An 18,873-nucleotide genomic window follows, 5' to 3' on the forward strand; every position below is an offset into this window, starting at 1 on the left:
TAAGTCTGTCACATTCGCCCGTCTGTTTACATGTTTACCAGTACGTCTATATCCACTGGTTCGTCTACATGTTCACTAGCTTTGAAATAGCTTTCGGTAAGTGCGATTATTTCAGTGATTTGTGTCTATTGTTTTTATGTAAGTGATTATTGTGCACCGTACCCATATTTTTAGGGACGCGAATTGCAACTGATATTTTACAGTTTTTTCTTGCGATGTGTTGTTCTTAAGGTTTGTTTCATCTGGGAGGGTTGGGTTTATGGCCACCACATTGTTTATGTGTCAATGTCCATTCTAAAGCCAGGAACATGTAGTACAGTGGTTGTTGTTCATAATTCATGTCGGTCAAGTTTTTTTCGTAAATTATTTTGTTATCAATAAGGCTGTTTAGTTTTGTTTGATTTTTGTTTTTAAATCTTAATGGTCGGGGCATTTGATAGCCGACTAAATACTGTTTTCTTTCACTCTTGGAGGCCGCTCGGTGGCCTTTAAAGACTTACTACCACGTCATTGTAACTCTGGTTGGTACTTGTATCATTAGTGCTGGACCATGGTCGATCCTATGCACCTTTGAGGCAGGCGGGATATTTTTATAGATCTAGTACAGCTCAAACTAATGGGAGTCTAGTTCCTGTACTTCTATGTCTAGTCCTATGTTGCATGGTTGGAGAGGGTGTAATATCTTCTGTAGGTTTGATGAAGTTTCACTCGTATCGGACTTCTTCTACTGAATGAAAGCTTTTTTTTTTATGTTCCATTAAATTTTTCCTGAAGTAAAAGCGTTCACCAAGCGTATACCTTTGCATTTCGACGTACTTCAAACTTATGGAACGCGGGTTTAAACGCTTGCGTAGCGTTCCTCTGGTGAGCAACTAAGTTACGCATACGATGATACGGACTTTGTTAATTTTCTTTTTTGACTGATTGTTTCACATTGTCATTTCGGGGCCTTTTAAAGCCGAATATGCGGTACGTGCTTTGCCTATTGTTGAAGGCCGTACGGTGACCCATAGTTTGTATTTCTGTGTCATTTTGGTTTCTTGTAGATAGTTGTCTCATTGACACCAAACCATATCTTCTTTTTTATATTCGATATCTTATCGCCGACCTGGTTAAGTCTGCTAAAAATGCATGCATGATTCATTTTAAGGTTATCATTCGTAATTAAAGTGGCAAATTTAATTCTTTGTTTCATTGCTTGATGTATCATTTCTTACATCTGCATTTTCAAATGTGTATTTTTTTTAAATAAATTTTAGATTTAGATTTCAGTCACCGTTATTTTTTCCCCCCTTCATATTGAATATCTATACTTATCAGTCGCATTTTAATAACGAAAAGGATTCAGTGGTTATTATGTGACCTCCTTGTTTAAAAAAAAAGACTTTAGTTAATAATGTTGCAATATTTAAACAAAAAAAATAACTTTAAATTTGCAATATTAATGAAAATACGGACATAACTTTCATATTTAATTTTAACGTTATTTTCAATAAACGAATTTTTTTTTTTTAAATCCTCGTTTTAACACCTATTTAAGGCACGTATTTATGATTATATTTCCATGTCCTTGGTCTATCCTAGAGGTAAAATTTCAAAAAGTGCTAATAATTTTTTTTAAAGATTTTAGTTTTTATTGTTCTACGGTTGAAAATATTTTTATTTTTTCATATTCAATATCAATTTAATTTTATTTTTAATAACCATTTTTTAATTAAAGTTGCAATATTTAACCCAAAAAAATAACTGTAATTTAATCATATGCAAGAAAGACTTCCCTTTAATTTCAGTATAAAAAAATAAATAGCTTGCTTTTTACAACATGTACATCTTCACTAAACATAAAATCTAAAATGAAATGCTACTAAAACTCTTTCTTTAAAAGATTTTATTTTTAATTATTCTCGTTCAGAATATAAAGCGCATTAACTTACATGAAATCTTATCTCATATCTAAACACAGCTGGTTACATCGTTTGATTAAAATACTACGCATGTAGGTTAAAATCAGCTGCTTGTGATCGTGTGCAACCAAATATTATATCATAATAAATTTCAGATCATACTTAAAATATCTCTATAGCAACTGAAGATGCTAATGCATATTCAACAGATTAGTAATCTATTGCGCATGCATTTGAAAGGTGGTCATAGCTATTGCGCATGTATTTGAAAGGTGGTCATAGAAAGAACAGAAGTGTATCGAATAACATCCGGTGTTCCGAAAGACTACATCACTCGTCCAATATATACTGCGTAAACCCTCAGGGGTTTACGCAAAAAGCTTTGAAAAAGAACGATAATAAGCATTAGAGAAACAGATTCCGACACTATAACTCGTGTATTACGATATTTCTCCACTCTCGACAGTTAAATTTTATTATTTAAAGGGCTCGGCAAGCCTCGCGCTTTAAATAATAAAATTTAACTTTCTCGAGTGAAGAAATATTGTAATACACTTGTTGCAGTGTAAGAATCTATATATGTTATTCATTGCAACCAATGTAATAACAATGACTTTTCATATGGTAAAATAAATATGCCAAACAAATTAAATTGTACAAATGCTGATGTCCCGAATTTTGAAAATACTAACTGAGAAGTCTCAGACTATAAATTGAACAATAAATCTACATTTGAAAATGCCTGTACCAAGTCAGGAATATGACAGTTCTTGTCTATTTGTTTTTGATGCGTTTTGTTATTTGATTTTGCCATGTGATTATCGACTTTCCGTATTGATTTTCCTCTGAGTTCAGTATTTTTGTGATTTTACTTTTGAACAACTTCAGATACATCGAAAATCAAACATCTTGTCAAACAGAAAAAATATTTATTATTAACACTGAAAAAATATTGTGAAGGAAAACAGTTCTTTTTGGATATCAAAGACTTTTCCCGTTGGTAAATTGATATCTTTATGAACATAATCAGCTCGCCGCGTGGACGCTCTTTTACATCGCGATGATCGTGAGGGCATTCCGATTTATTGATACCACAGTGATTTGACTTTCGTTTTTGGCTAGTAACCAATTATATAAATACGCTAACATTTTCTCAGTGCAAAATAACCACCAGTATCACTTGTTATAAATTCATTTCTTCAATGAATACTAAAAAAAACGTTAAGGAAACAAATTAATAGGATGTAAATGTCTGATGACGTTAGAAATGTGTATATATCTTTTCTATATTCATAAATTTAGATCGTTCTGTGCTGTTTGTATGGTATTCTTATTGACGTTATCGTTCTTGTACCATCATAACTGTCGTTTCCGTTCATATTGCACTGTACAAAAGATTCAGCACCCAAAAGACGTTTTCGGAGGAATTATTTATAAGGGGAATAATAGATTGAGAAGATGGTGCATGAGTTCGAATGAGACAACTTTCCATCAAAGTAATAATTTGTTTTTAAGTAAACCATTATAGATCAAAGTAGGGCATAAAACCATTCAAACAGGAACACCAACGGTCTAATTTGTATAAAAAAGGAGATTCAAAAGTACAGGTCAGATTTTGTCGAATTAATCTGAACGAGAACAGTATGATTCATCTTTGTCACAGGTTAGTTTCATCGTTAATAATAAAGAAAGTATTCCATGCGTGCATTGCGAGCATATCAGATATATATTATTTCGGTGCGTTCATTATAAAATTTGCTATAAATAAAGGCAACAGTAGTACACCGATGTTCAAAACTCATTAGATACAAGAGAATGACGACACAACATTAAACTGTAATCATTAAAATTCTAAAAAATGTTATATATGTGAACAATCATTTTGATACTAAGCTATTTTATTTCGACATTGTTTATTAAACCCCATCGGTACTGGCATGTTCACATTATGAAAATTGTGGATTGAACCTGGTTTTATAGCGCTAAAACCTCTCACGTGTATGCCAGTCTCATCAAATTCTGTCATATTTACAACGACGCGTGAACAAAACAGACAGAATAGGTAGAATTATCCAAATATGGGTATCTCAGTCAAATATTATTACTAATAAGTACTTATATAAATATAACAAAAACAACGCTTATATATTTTAAAATTATCGCATTGATATTAGAGCTAATAGCATATGTATATTTATGTATATAAGAAAAAAACACAGCACTTCAAATTTTACACGGACATAAACGTTTGCTTCTAACTAACTTCTGAATGTATTTTTAGACTCAATTGTTGTTTATATTTGAACACTAAGTTATAAAGTTAGAATTTTCGTAATGTTTCGTTGCGAAAACAACGTTTTCCGCATGAAATGTCTGCATATTTACAATTGATATATAGAGAATAATACATAGCAAAATCCTTATCATATGTCGTATCATCGTGAGACATCCATATCAGCCCAAGGGCCTTTAGGCCCGAGAGATGATATTGGTCGAGGGTGATATGACATGTGATACGGATTTTGCCATGTATTATAGGCTTTATCATATATTTCAACAGAAGAGTATTATATTATAGGAACTGTTTTCTGATCCATAGCACTGGGTTACCTTCAGTTCTACTTTTGTCTTGTTTCAAAGGCCTCAAAAGAACTTTACTTATACGAAGCACCTTACAATTTGCGTGCTGTTGTTAAAAAAAATGTTTTGTTTATTATTTGTGTGTTTTGTACTTTGATAGTTGCCTTTAGGGTACCAAAAATATGAAAACATCACGTTCGTGACGTCACATACAATATAAAAACTTGACGTTCGTGACGTCACATACCAAACAATGACGTCATTCAAAAAAATGACGTATTTTGAGGAAAATTGTTCTTGAGCAAAAAAAAAAATGACTTTATTTATAAAAAAAAGAAGGGGTGTGATAAAGGGTAGGGGTGCGATAAAGGGTACGGGTGTGATAAAGGATATGCGATAAAGGGTGTGCATCAAAGTTGCGTGATATGGATTAAACAGCAGGCTATTTATCATATATGCAAAACTACTATATTTACTACTAAACATATGATAAAAGTTATTATTATACTTCATGTCAAAATGCCAGATTTTGATTGGCTAATACGCGGGTGTCAATTTACTCTATTACCCTTCATGGAGACGCTTGATCAAGTGTGCGCTTTATTAAATACGACTCTATCCTATGACAAATACCCTATCACCCTTCACAGAGACGCTTGATCAAGTGTGCGCTTTATTCAATACGACACTATCCTATGGCAAATACTCTATTACCCTTCAAGGAGACGTTTGATCAAGTGTGCGCTTTATTAAATACGGATGGTTATGTACAAGATGTTACAGTTTATTATTTTGAACTTTAAAAAATCGACAGTAATAACGGAACATTCAGTATAATAAATTAAATAACACATAGCTGAGACCTCGAGGGTGATAGAGCAGATTGGAACCCCTCGAAAAAGCATTGTCAACCTTGGCTTCGCCGCGGTTGACAATGTTTTCTCGGGTACCAATCTGCTCTATCACCCTCTCAGCTATATGTTATTTATATAATATCACTATGTGAAATAAGAAAAGTTTTTTTCGATTTTCTTCATATATGGCATGGAGTCATAACTTGGGAATGTTACCAGCAAATACTCATTTTCATATTGTTTACATTGATATCTGTGGTAACCCTTCATTCGAGGTAGGGGTAGGTAAGAACATTTGTGTTAGTTTAAACTCTGAAAAGTTCAGGGCATATACACGTTGAAAATATGCCGCACAACCCTATATTTTGACCTTGGAAAAAAAATTGTAGTCCATGTGAACTCTCAATTTTAGGATAAGATTTTTTTCAAAACTTCATAGTAAAAGTAGTTTTTGCCGTAAAAGGAGTTCCTATGGGAAATTGCATTGTTAATATTTACAGAAATGCAACCTATATAGGGTGAAAAAAGAGAACAATCAGAATTTAACCAAATTTGCTTTATCTCACAGATGTTATAGAAGTTAACTTAAATATGAAGTTTTATAAATATTTCATGAAGATTGATAGAATCCTGGGCCTTAGATATGATGACTCAGCATAAAAAACACAATTGATAGTATGCATAGTTTACTTAAAGTTCTGATTTTTTTCAAAACTTTATAGTAAAAGGGGTACAGTTTTGGCCGTAAAAGGAGTTCCAATGGGAAATTGCATTGTCAATATTTACAGAAATGCAACCTGAATTCAATGATCTTTGTGATGGCAGTAGTAATCATGGCACGTAAATTAAGAATTGATAATAACATTAAAGGCATTGAAATAAAACTTAAAATATAATTTGAATATTTCCCAGTTAGCAGATGACATTTTTTGGTTTCTCATATTTAAAAATGAATTTTTAATACGTAGATTTGCTATTTAGAAAGAGCAATGTGTTATTTCATTTGGGACGGAAAACAATAAAAAAATATGATTGATATAGACAGCAACTCGTACTTTAACACATTTAAAATTAAATGGATATCAAGATAAAAAGAATAAAAATACGAAAACTGGTGAATTGTTCGAAATCCTTTTGATGAAACATGGCGAAAACTTCACAATCTTTAAGACGAACTTAGAAATAAATAATTTAAAACCAAGTAAAATTACAACTTAAGTAACCAGAATTTTATCACAATTTCGTAAAATGCTGGATACTTAAACTTTATATATGAGGTCAAACTATATCGCTCACTAACTTCAAGGAAATACGAAAGGAAATTGTATGTGGAAGTCAAAATACAAAAATATAAAAAATAACAAAAAAAAAACCAGTTAAGATGTTTAGCTAGATCAAAAGCACTATAATCTATTAATGAACTTTTTGACGAAAGCGGTCAAATCATAGAAAAGACATTACTGCGAAATTAAGAAATAAACCGCAACTGGATAGCCCAACTTCCAATATCTTAAAAAAAAACTAAACAAAGAAGTTGGGTAGATATCCTAAAATTTGTTAATTTGAACGAAAAATCAATTAGAATAAATAAAACAGAAATATATTTAGCAGACCTCGACAATGAAGCTGTACATTAATATTTTATACAAAAAAGACATTATTCATAACATTTCAACAATAACATGTCAAAAATATTAGACTCAAAGCAAGTACAAATATGACAATCTGTATCCTTTACAAACAATGAATTATACAGAAACAATTTTAAACAAACTTAAACTAGGAATCCCGCTAACATTCTTTATGTATGTGCCTGAACCAAGTCAGAAGCCAGTAGTTCATCTTAGCAGGGTGAAATTTAAAAGCGCATATATTATACATTGCAATATGAGAAATATCTAAGCGTCATAATGAGACACAAACAAATTTTTACCAAGAACAAAATCAGGCGGAAGAAAAGAAAAATATTCAGAACAAATACATTCTGTCTTCCCACAGAAAAGTTGCCTATTTCATGTCTCAAAGGTATTATAGTAAAAAAATGCAGATAATTCTAGCTTCAAATTGTATATCCAAGGGATTGAAGAAAATATTAAGGGATGTTTTTATAAATTACGTAATGTAAACTGTAAATAGTGTATCACAACACATTCATATCTAAAGTATACAAGTGTTATTTTTATATATTTGCATGTCTGTGACTAAAACAAAACTAAAGTAAAATAGTTTTGCATGTCTTTTTTTATAAGGACCCATATATATGGCGTGTGATACGATGCCTGCACAGCCAAAGACTCATATACTGTTGATGCATCGATCTCAACTCCTTTTGAATTCGAAGTTAATAGGATTCCCCCAGGTTTTGTAAAAAGTCAAAATACCACTTATAATTTTCAAATTTTTGTTTGTACAAATATTACAACTTGTACACAACATATATAAGAAGAAGAAAAACCATGTGATAACATCCTTTAATAAATGACAACTTGGATGTTTGGAAAATACAAATGTGCCTAAAATTCTCAGAATGCCCATTGTTCTTCCATTTTCCGTTTTCTTTGTTATGATTTTGTTCTCCTGTATGTACTGCCTCACGTTATACAATTATCAACTTATCATCAGCGATTTATAACATTAACGGTACCAATTGTCCTGCACCAGATGCGCATTTCGACAATACATGTCTCTTCAGTGATGTTCGTGGCCAAAATATTTGAAATCAAAAGCTTATATATATAGGTGATGAGCTATAATCCAAAAGATTCAAAAAGAATAGCCGATTCCGTGAAAGGAATCAGAGCTATGCATGAGTGAGATACACTCCTTGATTAATAATGATTTTAACATTTTGCAACCGCAAATTAAATTACTCGTATAAATATGAATGAAAAAAGCGTCTAAGTCAATGGAAACCCGTATTTTCTGCAAATAGGAAATCCTTCTGTATTGAAATTGTACCAAGGTTCTACCAATAAGGTTAAGACCCCTCATCACCCTTGCAATAAAAGGAACTCATAAAGTTTCCACTTCAGCAGCACAGCAACTGTTTAAAAGTCATTGAATAAGTGTTTAATAGTATGCGAATTTGGGGCTTAAGGTTGCACTTCTGTAAATAGAGACAATTTAATTTCTTATAACAACTCCTATTACAGCTAACACTGTGCCACTTTTATAATAAGTTTCTGAAAAACTGTATCTCAGAATGGAATGTTCATATGCACTACTATTTATTTCGAAGGTAAAACAGGGCTGTGCGGAATGTTTTTCAACATTTATATGTCTCGAACTTTTTACAAGTTTAAACTTATACTTAAATTCTGTACTAATCTTGACTTCAATTCGGATCATTCTAAGAATGGAATATATCCACTATCCATGTGCATTTATACTGATAACATTTCCAACTGTCTCTTTCTGAGATGAACCATATATATCATACATCTATCTTGGAACCAGTAAGTTGATGTAACAAAATATCTATGGATATGTATTCACGGTGGTTTATGCAACAGTAGTGAGTAGTAGGACTAATCTTTCTGGAGCACCTGAGATCTCCACTAGTTTATGGCGAGTACATGTTGTTCAGTCTTTAGTTTTCTATATTGTGTTGTGCACTATAGTTAGTTTGTGTGTCATTTTTAGCCATGACGTTGTTATTTTTTTTTCCAGTAATGAGTTTAAAAGTCCCTTTGGTATCTTTCGCCAATATTTTAATGTCGTATATTTCATTTTCCCCACCTCAACATAGTTGCATGCAATACAAGCACGATAAACATCAGTTACATATCAAACCAACCCTTATTCTAATGAGGGAGATATTACTTAATTGATTTGAATATATAATCAATCAATCTAAAACATTGTTTGGGAAAAATGTAAATGATTACGTGAAATAACTTTCTTATGTTTCTATTTGAAACAAAATCATACAAATTGTGTAGTGTAATTAATTAGAACATCTATATCATAGTAATTAAACAATATGTATTATGTTGGAACTGATATTTTTTATCTGATGAATTAACTGTATGATTCTACATGCAGAAACTTAAATTGAAAGCATTTTCTTTCGTGCGTTATGCATGTACATCAACTATTGTCGACACTATCAGTTAATTGCTTCTAGATATGTGTTGTGTAAAACAAGATGAATACCAAAATGAAATTCTATTTGGTATCAAAATTTTCCGGTAATAAAATGTCAAATTTTTTTTTTATTAAGAAATGTACCTTCCGTTTCCGTTATGATGGTATACTAATTCAGCAAAGGCATAGTTTGGAACCTAAACGAATGTTATAATAGTAATCATTGATTGCTCAACATGTATTTTTTTGATAAAAGAAATAAGAAAATGTGGTATGAATGTCCAAGAAACAATTCTCCTCCAAAGTAACAATGTGTTAAAGATAAAATGTCATAGGTCAGAATACGGCTTCCAACAACCTGAACAAACGGTTTCATCCACATGAAAAATCGAGAAACGAGAGATCCGTAATGAAAAAATAGCAATTTAAGGTGGGAGGTTTATAATTTCTTTTAGTTTTAAGTGGACAATTTATCTATACTAATGATAAATGCTGATAGTCTTTTAAAAAAATAAAACGGACAAATTTAAAACCAACACATATAATGAACTGCTTGTTTTATTCATGACTGCTTGATAACATATTAAGATGAAATTTCTGTGTTATAAGATTATGAAGAGTTGCAGAGAGTCGAAAAGAAACAGGTGTCCACCAAATAGAAATATCATTTAAGGCACTTATGTATCCCAAAAATAAATGAGATTTTTTTCGCGTCAATATGTATTTCTCTATTATTTTCTCTATGCTTTCGATAAAGTTCGAGTCTTTAAAAATACATGTAGTAGGAAAAATACGTATATCTTGTTTAAGTTAGGAATCTACTATTGAATTTCGAAGACTTAAATCATTACATATACTTCTAATTACATTAATTAATCAAACGGTAAATAATAAATCAAATTTGGAATCAGCTATTGTACACCAAAAATGACTGCGTATATTTAGTAGATGATGTGTTATATCAAAACAATTTAAATATTTTTTATTCAGATATCTACAAGAAAAGATATTTAAAAATTTAAGATGAAAATTTCTACAACATAGTCTACCTACAAAGAAACTTTTATTCAGATGTAAAATTGTAAACAAAAACAAAAAACACAAAAAAAATAATGTAATACATGTAACAACTTATATATTGTTTTTTTTTTGTTTTTTTTTTAAATTAATCAAAGTTTTATTGCACTTTTGCTGTTAACAATTTACTCAATCTACAGCTTTAATTAAGTATCCCTTAAATTAGTCATTGAATATTTAGGGAAAAATATTCAATAAGTATATCTATAAAGTAAGTTGCATTTATTACATACATAATAGTCATAATAGCATTTCTACAGAGTATAATTTCATACCGGCATGCGGTACGTTTCCTAACCTAAACTGGATATGATTTATTTATTGAAGCATCACTGAACCGTAAAATTGATGATGATCCTTGATACTGACGGCATGACTTTTCAGCCGACAGTAGACATTTTTTTGTTAGTTTACTCCGTGTAATTGTAAAAAGGAGTCTTAAATGATTAGGTAAGACCGTTGTTTTTTCCAAACATTATATGAACAACATATGTTTTTCAGTAAATGGTATTTTTTGCGATCAAACCAAAGATCAAGAGAAAAGATCGAAAGTACACGTGGTATAATTAACGATACATGAATGCAGTATCCAAGCATTGTATTGTGTAAACTAATAACAATATTAATTCAGTGTAGCTATAATAGATATGATAAATTATATATAAACATGATAAAAGAGTAGAATAGCGAATTTCATTTTATGCATAAATTGCATCACCTGACCGGACACATGCATGTCCTGAGCAGTCATGAATTAACTAGGTCACAGCTTGAATTAATTCACAATTATAAAAATTCGAAATATTCCAAAGTTTTAAGTATGATTCTCTGATTTTTTTCCCTCTAATTTTATTTATATAAATTATGTCCCTGATTTCATTTTGGAATATTTTAAAAATATCAATGACCTTGTCTTTCTTGTCAGACATGTAATATGCTTTATAAATTGAAAAGTAAATTATAGTTAATAAAAAGTTCATATCAAAATAATCTTCATCTTCAATTTTATAGCCAGTTACTAAACTTTGAAGACTGAATATATGCTTTTCAATTTTTTAATAGTGCTAAAAGCTGTTCAACTTTGTGCCAATACTGAACATTATATGAACAGGAAGTGTTCATAATCATCATGTAGTTTACAATGGAAGCACAAACTACTCGGTACTATTTTCCATTTATAAAGTAATTCATTACAGGCTAATACATAATGCATTATTTTCCATTTAAACATTTTAAATTTGTTGTTTTCAAGGTAGTTAAAAATAAAGTTAAATGTGGATTTAAATTTTGTATACATTTTTTTATGCAAAATTCTTTCCCATATTAAAATTCCTGTTGGTTGATCATTTGTAAATTGACTTTGTAGGGACGTGTATATTTCTTTATTGGTCGAGTCTGGTGAAATTTCATGTTTTAGTAGGATTTTTAAATTTACTGATTTCTTTATATTGACATCAGTTTTATAAGAACTTTCTTGTTTTAAAATATTTTGCCAGTGCTTTGGTATAGCATTTTTAACTATAGAAAATTCTCTAATCCAATCTTGTTTATTCTTAAGATTTTTTAAAACAGTTTTTGATGAGATGTGTCCGTTTTCGTCTATTATATTATTGATGTACAAAATATTACTGCTAATTCAATTTTTAAAAAAACAGACATTTCCCATTTTCTTTGATAAGATTATTTCCCCATATAATTTGATTTCTAACTTCAAGAAAGTTTTTAGGAGTGACAGTTTGACCTCCTTTTACTTCTACACAAGTTTTAATTAATTGTTTATAGAATTCAGGCAAGGATTTATACTCTATTTTATTAAGCAAATTTACATTTGTTAAATTCATTCTGAATAAAAGAAAATCTTTCCAGAATTTATTTAGATAAAATCTTGGAATAATTTTCCAGTTATCATTATCGTTTTTTATAAGTTTTGAAACCCATCTAATTTGCAAGGATTTTATATATGAGTCTAAATCAATCATTTTTTATCCTCCATCAAGGTATGGCTTGCATAATATTGAGCGTTTAATTCTGTCTTTTTTTCCGTTCCATATAAAACTATATATTACATTTTTTAACTTTTGTTTTATTTCATGTGTTATTATCATACACGATGCTGTGTATGTTAGGTTTGGTAAAATTAGGGACTTTACTACAGTAATTTTTCCTATTAATGTTAAGTTGCGTTTGTGCCATCCTTGAATCAATTTTTCACATTTATCTATTTGTTTCTCTGTGTTTAATTTTTGACATTCTTGATAATTGTATCCAAAGTATATACCTAGACTTTTAATGTGGTCTTGTTTCCAGTTTTATATTTTCAAATTTATCTTTTGACTTTTTAAATTTGCCAAGCCATAAGCCTCCTGTTTTGTTTCTATTCAGTTTGAGCCCAGAAAGGCTTCCAAAAGTTTCAATGATATGAAGGGCAATACTTATATCTTTGTGTGTTTTTAAAAACAATTGAGTATCATCTGTCAGTTGACATATTTTTAGTGAGCAAGATTTTCCATCTAATTTGATTTCAAATCTTTTTAATTCTTTATTTTCTCTTAATTTAATTGCCATTATTTCAACACACAATACAAAAATTAACGAGGATAACGTACATCCTTGTCTAATCCCACGAAATGTATTGAAGGGGGCAGACACCCATCCATTATTCAAAATACATCCTTTTATGTCTGTATACATAGTTTCAACCCATTTTATGAATTCTTTTTTAAAACCAAATTTTTTTAAAGATTCAAACATAAAGCACCATTCAAGTGAGTCGAAAGCTTTAGTAAAGTCTAAAAATAAAATTGCACCATCTACATTAAATTTTTCAGAATTATCAATAATGTCTTGGATTTGCCTTATGTTAAAACCTATGTATCTGTTTTTTATGTAACCTTTTTGATCAGAGTGAATAATTTTTGGTAGTACTGATTTTAGTCGTTGCGCTAAGGCATAAGCTAGTAATTTAACATCATAGTTTAATAATGTAATAGGTCTATAGTTATCAAGGGAGAGGGGATCATTTTTTTTAAACAAAAAAGATATGGCTCCAATTTTTTGGGAGTTTGTTAATTCTGCTTTTTTATAGCAATAGTTGAAAACTTGTACTATGAAATCTTTAATCTGTTCCAAAAATTTTCTATAAAACTCCACGTTCAGTCCGTCCAGCCCTGGGGCCTTGTTTAATTTCATCTTATATATAGCCTCTGTGCATTCCCTTATAGTAATTTTTCCCTCGCATGTATTACTTTCAGATTCATTTATTATTTTCCTTTCTTTGATAGTTTCAAAGTATTGTTTTACCTTTTCTGTATCAGGTTTTGTTGAAGTGTATAATTTAGTATAATAATTGACTTCCAAATTTAGTATTTGTTTTGGTCATATGTTACTTGATTATTTTCATCATACAGTTGAGTTATAGTTTTTTTTACTTTGTAGTGTTTTTTCTAGACCAAGAAAAAAAGATGTGTTTTTCTCCCCTTCTTCTAGCCATTTTACGCGTGATCTAATTTGATTTCCTTTAAAAATATAAACTTGCTAATTGTTTTTCAATGCTTTCTTTTAGGTTGACTTTCTTCTTTTTTATATAAATATCACAATCAATTTCTTCAGATAAGGTTTTTAATGTATTTTCTAAAATTTCAATAGAATCTTTTTTTATATTCGCTTTTAATTTGCAGTATTGGATGGTATAACCCCTTACCTCAATTTTAAAGTTATCCCATAAAATATATAGGTTGAGAGATGTTTCTGATTTTATTTTATATTTATCACTCAATTTTGAAATAGTTTTTTGATACTGTTCATCATCCAGGATGCTGCTATTTAATTTCCAGTAACCTCGCCCTTTTGAGGTTCTATTTATGTTGCTTATTAATGAAACCGCGTAATGATCCGTGTGTTGTCTATTGGTCTTATGTCGCATGTAATGCAATTTTTATTAACTTCATCACTTACTAAAAAGTAATCAATTCTTGTAGATTCTGATAAGTTTTTCCTTCTCCAGGTAAATTGGGTTTTATTTATGTTTTTGCTTCTCCAGACATCAGTTAGTTTAAGATTCTTGATAAACATTTTAAGGTTATGAACTGGTTTATCAAATTTTTTATTTCCTACTTTTTTCTTTGTGTCAATTTTAGATAATATGTCATTGAAGTCGCCCCCAATTATTAACTGGCCAATACTGTGATTTTCAATTAATTGTTTTACTGATTTAAAAAAGGTGTTTCTTACTTTACAATTATTAGGTGCATATATGTTCACTAATGTATATATATATTGTCATCTATTTCTATATTAACTAAAATGAATCTACCTTCAGAATCCTTATATTGGTCAATAATCTTAAAGTTTAATCTGCTTTTTATCCATATGGCAACCCCTCTTGCATTACTTAACCCGTTACTAAAGATTACTTCACCTTTGAATTCTTGTTCTAGCTTTGGTTCTAAAATGTGAGTGAAATGCGTTTCTTGTAGGAATACTATATCACATTTTTGTTGGTTAGCCCATTCAATAATTCTATTTCTTTTTTCAGGTTTTTGTAACCCGTTGGTATTTACAGTGCAGACATGGATACAGTTTTTGTTTATCATTTTGTGTTAATATTAGGAAGGTAAGTTAGATAATTACAGAGTTTTGTTGTGTTTGAAAGTATATTTAACTTGTAAATCGGCAATAATTTAGATTTTATAATTTTATCTATATCCTTGCTTTGTGGATTTTTCTTTTTATATGATATCTTTATCAATATTAAATTCGTTCTATATTTACATCTATGTATAATTACATGTACATGTATAATACTCATGATTATAAATGTGTAAACATAACACAACATTTCAATTATTGACCTCAGTATATAGGTCATGATTTGGGTCAACAATGTGACTTCAGATACAGACTCCTCTGTGTCCAAAAAAATATTTTGGACTCATTAAGTTTGTAAACATACATAAAAATACAACCAATAACAAAATATATACAGAGATAGTTGAAAGAAAAAAAACATAGCTTTAAGCTAAACACAAAAGAAACAACTATTTTTTTTAATATTTTTTTAGATATAACATAAAAATATATACTGGACTTCTATTTACATAATATTTACAGAGCCAATGTTGCATAGTATTATTGGCCACTTGATAAGCTGACTTAAAAACTAGTTTATTTGTTTTAAAAGCTTGTATTGTATGACTTATCAAAGTTTTTGTGTGAATTATAGTAATTGAGTTTTGTTTTGATTTTTGTAGGTGTGCTTTATCCTGTTGAAGTTTGTTGAATGAAATTGCAGATGATTATCTAATATCAACTTGAATCAAACATATTAATGGATTTATTACGATTACACTGGAACGTTTCTGTAGAGTTATTTGATAACAAGAAAGTGACGTAAAAGTACTTGTGTAGTTATGCAACACGTGAAATAAAAATATACAAAAAATTATATGAAAAGGATCTAAAGATTCCGAGATTTTGTGCATGCTGCTTACTATTTGGTGTGAGAATATGAACATAGTTCCCAAAGGAATGTACATTTCTTTAAAGGTAGTAAACTTGTAGCTGTTGTGATGTGTACTGACAATTAAGTGAAATAAAATAAAAAGACTTCTAGCTAAATGTTCAGCTGATTTTTGAAATGTGGATAAGTAATACATGTGTACTAATAATAAAATATTAATTTATACATCATTATATTCATTTTGTTGTGATCTGAATTCTTATACAAACACAGGTAAAATAATTACATGTATGTATATAATTAGGTAACAGTTGTTTTGGACCTCTTGGCAGTAGAGTCACTCTCTTTGTCGTGAAGCTTCTCCGTTGGTGTCACTAAAGACTTCAGAAAGGAAATACTGACAGGTTGCTTTGATGGAGTTTAAGATTTTTTGGTTGATTCTTTTGTGCTTTGTTTGTTACTAGACATGAATAAGGTTATATCAGCTTGACTTAGTTCACTAGTTTTTTTACTGCTCTTTTTTTTTGATTTTCTTCCGTTTTTGTGGATCAGCTACTGGATTGATAATAGATTGCGACTGTCCGTTGTCATCTTCATATCCAGTAGTTGATACACCTTCACAATCTGCAGCTGATGCACCTTCCCGTCCGGTAGCCGTTGTACTTGCACATTCTTCATCATTGTTGGTTTTGACTGATATTTGTGTTGCGTCAGTGCCAGATTCAGATTCAGAAGTCTCGTCATCTGCATCACTTGTTTCATGGCTTTCTTTTGTGTTTTCTTTATCTGATTTATCTTGTGCATCTGAATAAGCATCTTTGGTACATGCATTTTGTTTGTGTCCTTCTTCTCCGCATGACGTACACACCCAATCATTTGTACAGTCTCTTGTATGATGACCTTTCTGCAAACATTTTGAGCATTTCATATTTTGAGGATTGTTTTTAGGCTGATCGCGATAGATGTTGGTGGCTCTATATTTGCCGATGAAAATGGATCTTGGGATGTGCTCTGTTAGCGGTCCTTCACAAATGATGATCCTATCTCCTGTTAGACAGTTTGTGACTTTGTTGTAGTATCGTAGCCGTTCACGCATACTACTCAAAATTAAGCAGCCATGTTTTTCCATCTCCCTAATTATTTGTCCGTCGTCTGCTGAAAGCGGTACATCTTTAACTCTTATCCGTATATCTGTGACGTTTTTGTGTACAGTTACACGAGGATTTCTGGAGTAAATCCAGATTGATTTACCACGAAGTTTGAGGCATTTGAATATGAGAATATCTCTTTCAGCTTCGTCATCGAGGTAAATTCTCCATAAGCCTCGGATTCTTTGAAGACCAGTGATTGTTCTTTCTGGTACTACTTCACCGACAGCTTTATACATTTCAGGGTGAGTCAGGTAACATTTTTTTAGAGTCTCTCCATCCGAATTTGACCCAAAGACATCTGTTTCCTGTATAAATACAGGTCTAACACTAACCATGTCTGAGGGCTCAATTGTTTTAAGGTCTGTTTTTGTTTTTTCTGCGTAGGACGCCATTTGAGGTTCACTTTGTTCATTGGATTTTCCCATAACTTTTCTGAAATCACCTCTTCTAAAGTTGTTTTTTGCGATTTTAAGTCACTTATAGGTTAGCTTTACATACTAGCAAGCATCTATAGTACTGTGAAGTAATTGTCAATGAGAAAACAAAGTTAATTACGATTTTTTTTCTTCAGTGGTTTACACACCCGTTACCTTAGTCAAAGGTCGTAATCCAGGCAACAACTTATATATTGTTATTGTTTAGGAGACAATGATCTCTATAAATTTCAAAAATTTCTATAAAAACAAAATCAAATGACGATTTCGATACAAATAATGTCAGAAATTGATAATATATCAATTATAGCCTATTTAGAGGTCAAAATAGGATAGATAGACCCAAAGTAGTATATCGACCTCGGACTTCGTCCTCATTCAATATACTTCTTTCGGATCAATTTATCTTTGTATCTATCTCATTCCAAGGCTATAATTGAATAATATTTGATTTTGAAGTTGAACTCATGAATATCATCTATGCTTGTGTATAATTTCGTTGATATTGTGTTTTTACAACGAAATTTCATGATCAAGGAAGCACATGATAACCTTTCAGGATTGAATGACGCGTTTGAATTTCTTATATATTCTTATATAACTTCGTCCTCATTCAATATACTTCTTTCGGATCAATTTATCTTTGTATCTATCTCATTCCAAGGCTATAATTGAATAATATTTGATTTTGAAGTTGATCTCATGAATATCATCTATGCTTGTATATAATTTCGTTGATATTGTGTTTTTACAACGAAATTTCATGATCAAGGAAGCACATGATAACCTTTCAGGATTGAATGACGCGTTTGAATTTCTTATAGATTTAATTTGTTAACGTTTTGTCTATTTCACAAATTATTTTATTAACATCTGTACAGAACAGATTATTTTTTTTTAATTTGTAAAACATGCATTTATCATGATACATTATAAGATTTTTAGTCTTTTATGCTTAGAAATGAATTCGTTTGGAAAAGAAAAATGAAACATGGAAACGATTAATTAATTTAAAATTAGAAATGAGTATAGTATAAAGTGTGTTTGTTTTAAATCAGTGGAGTGCGATCTCGGAAAAAATTATAAAACTATATTGCCGGCAATAAAATAGTACTGACAGTTCAAGTGTAACTCAGTTGTCCTCTGTGGTTTATCCTGTATAAAAGTATGTTTATTATATAAAAATGATTTAAAGAGAATGCTTCATTTCGAATTCAAAAATAATTTTTACTTGTTGATAATTTCAAATATTTTTAACTGTTATCAAATCCCAGACCTTTGTATGTTTTACAGCACTGAACAAAATATCAAAAGATGTTGCGATTTTTA

At 30.4% G+C, this 18,873-nt stretch overlaps 1 long non-coding RNA gene across 1 annotated transcript; it reads left to right on the forward strand.

Moving 5' to 3' along the window:
- Positions 1–10,840: 10,840 nt before the first annotated feature.
- LOC134686158 (uncharacterized) lies at positions 10,841–16,135 on the forward strand. The gene is made up of 3 exons (XR_010101555.1): positions 10,841–10,951; positions 15,036–15,113; positions 15,751–16,135. It is a non-coding gene; the product is annotated as an uncharacterized LOC134686158 (long non-coding RNA).
- The last annotated feature ends 2,738 nt before the right edge of the window (positions 16,136–18,873 follow it).

Source organism: Mytilus trossulus, chromosome 10, assembly GCF_036588685.1.
Source record: "Mytilus trossulus isolate FHL-02 chromosome 10, PNRI_Mtr1.1.1.hap1, whole genome shotgun sequence".
NCBI classification, from domain to species: domain Eukaryota; kingdom Metazoa; phylum Mollusca; class Bivalvia; order Mytilida; family Mytilidae; genus Mytilus; species Mytilus trossulus.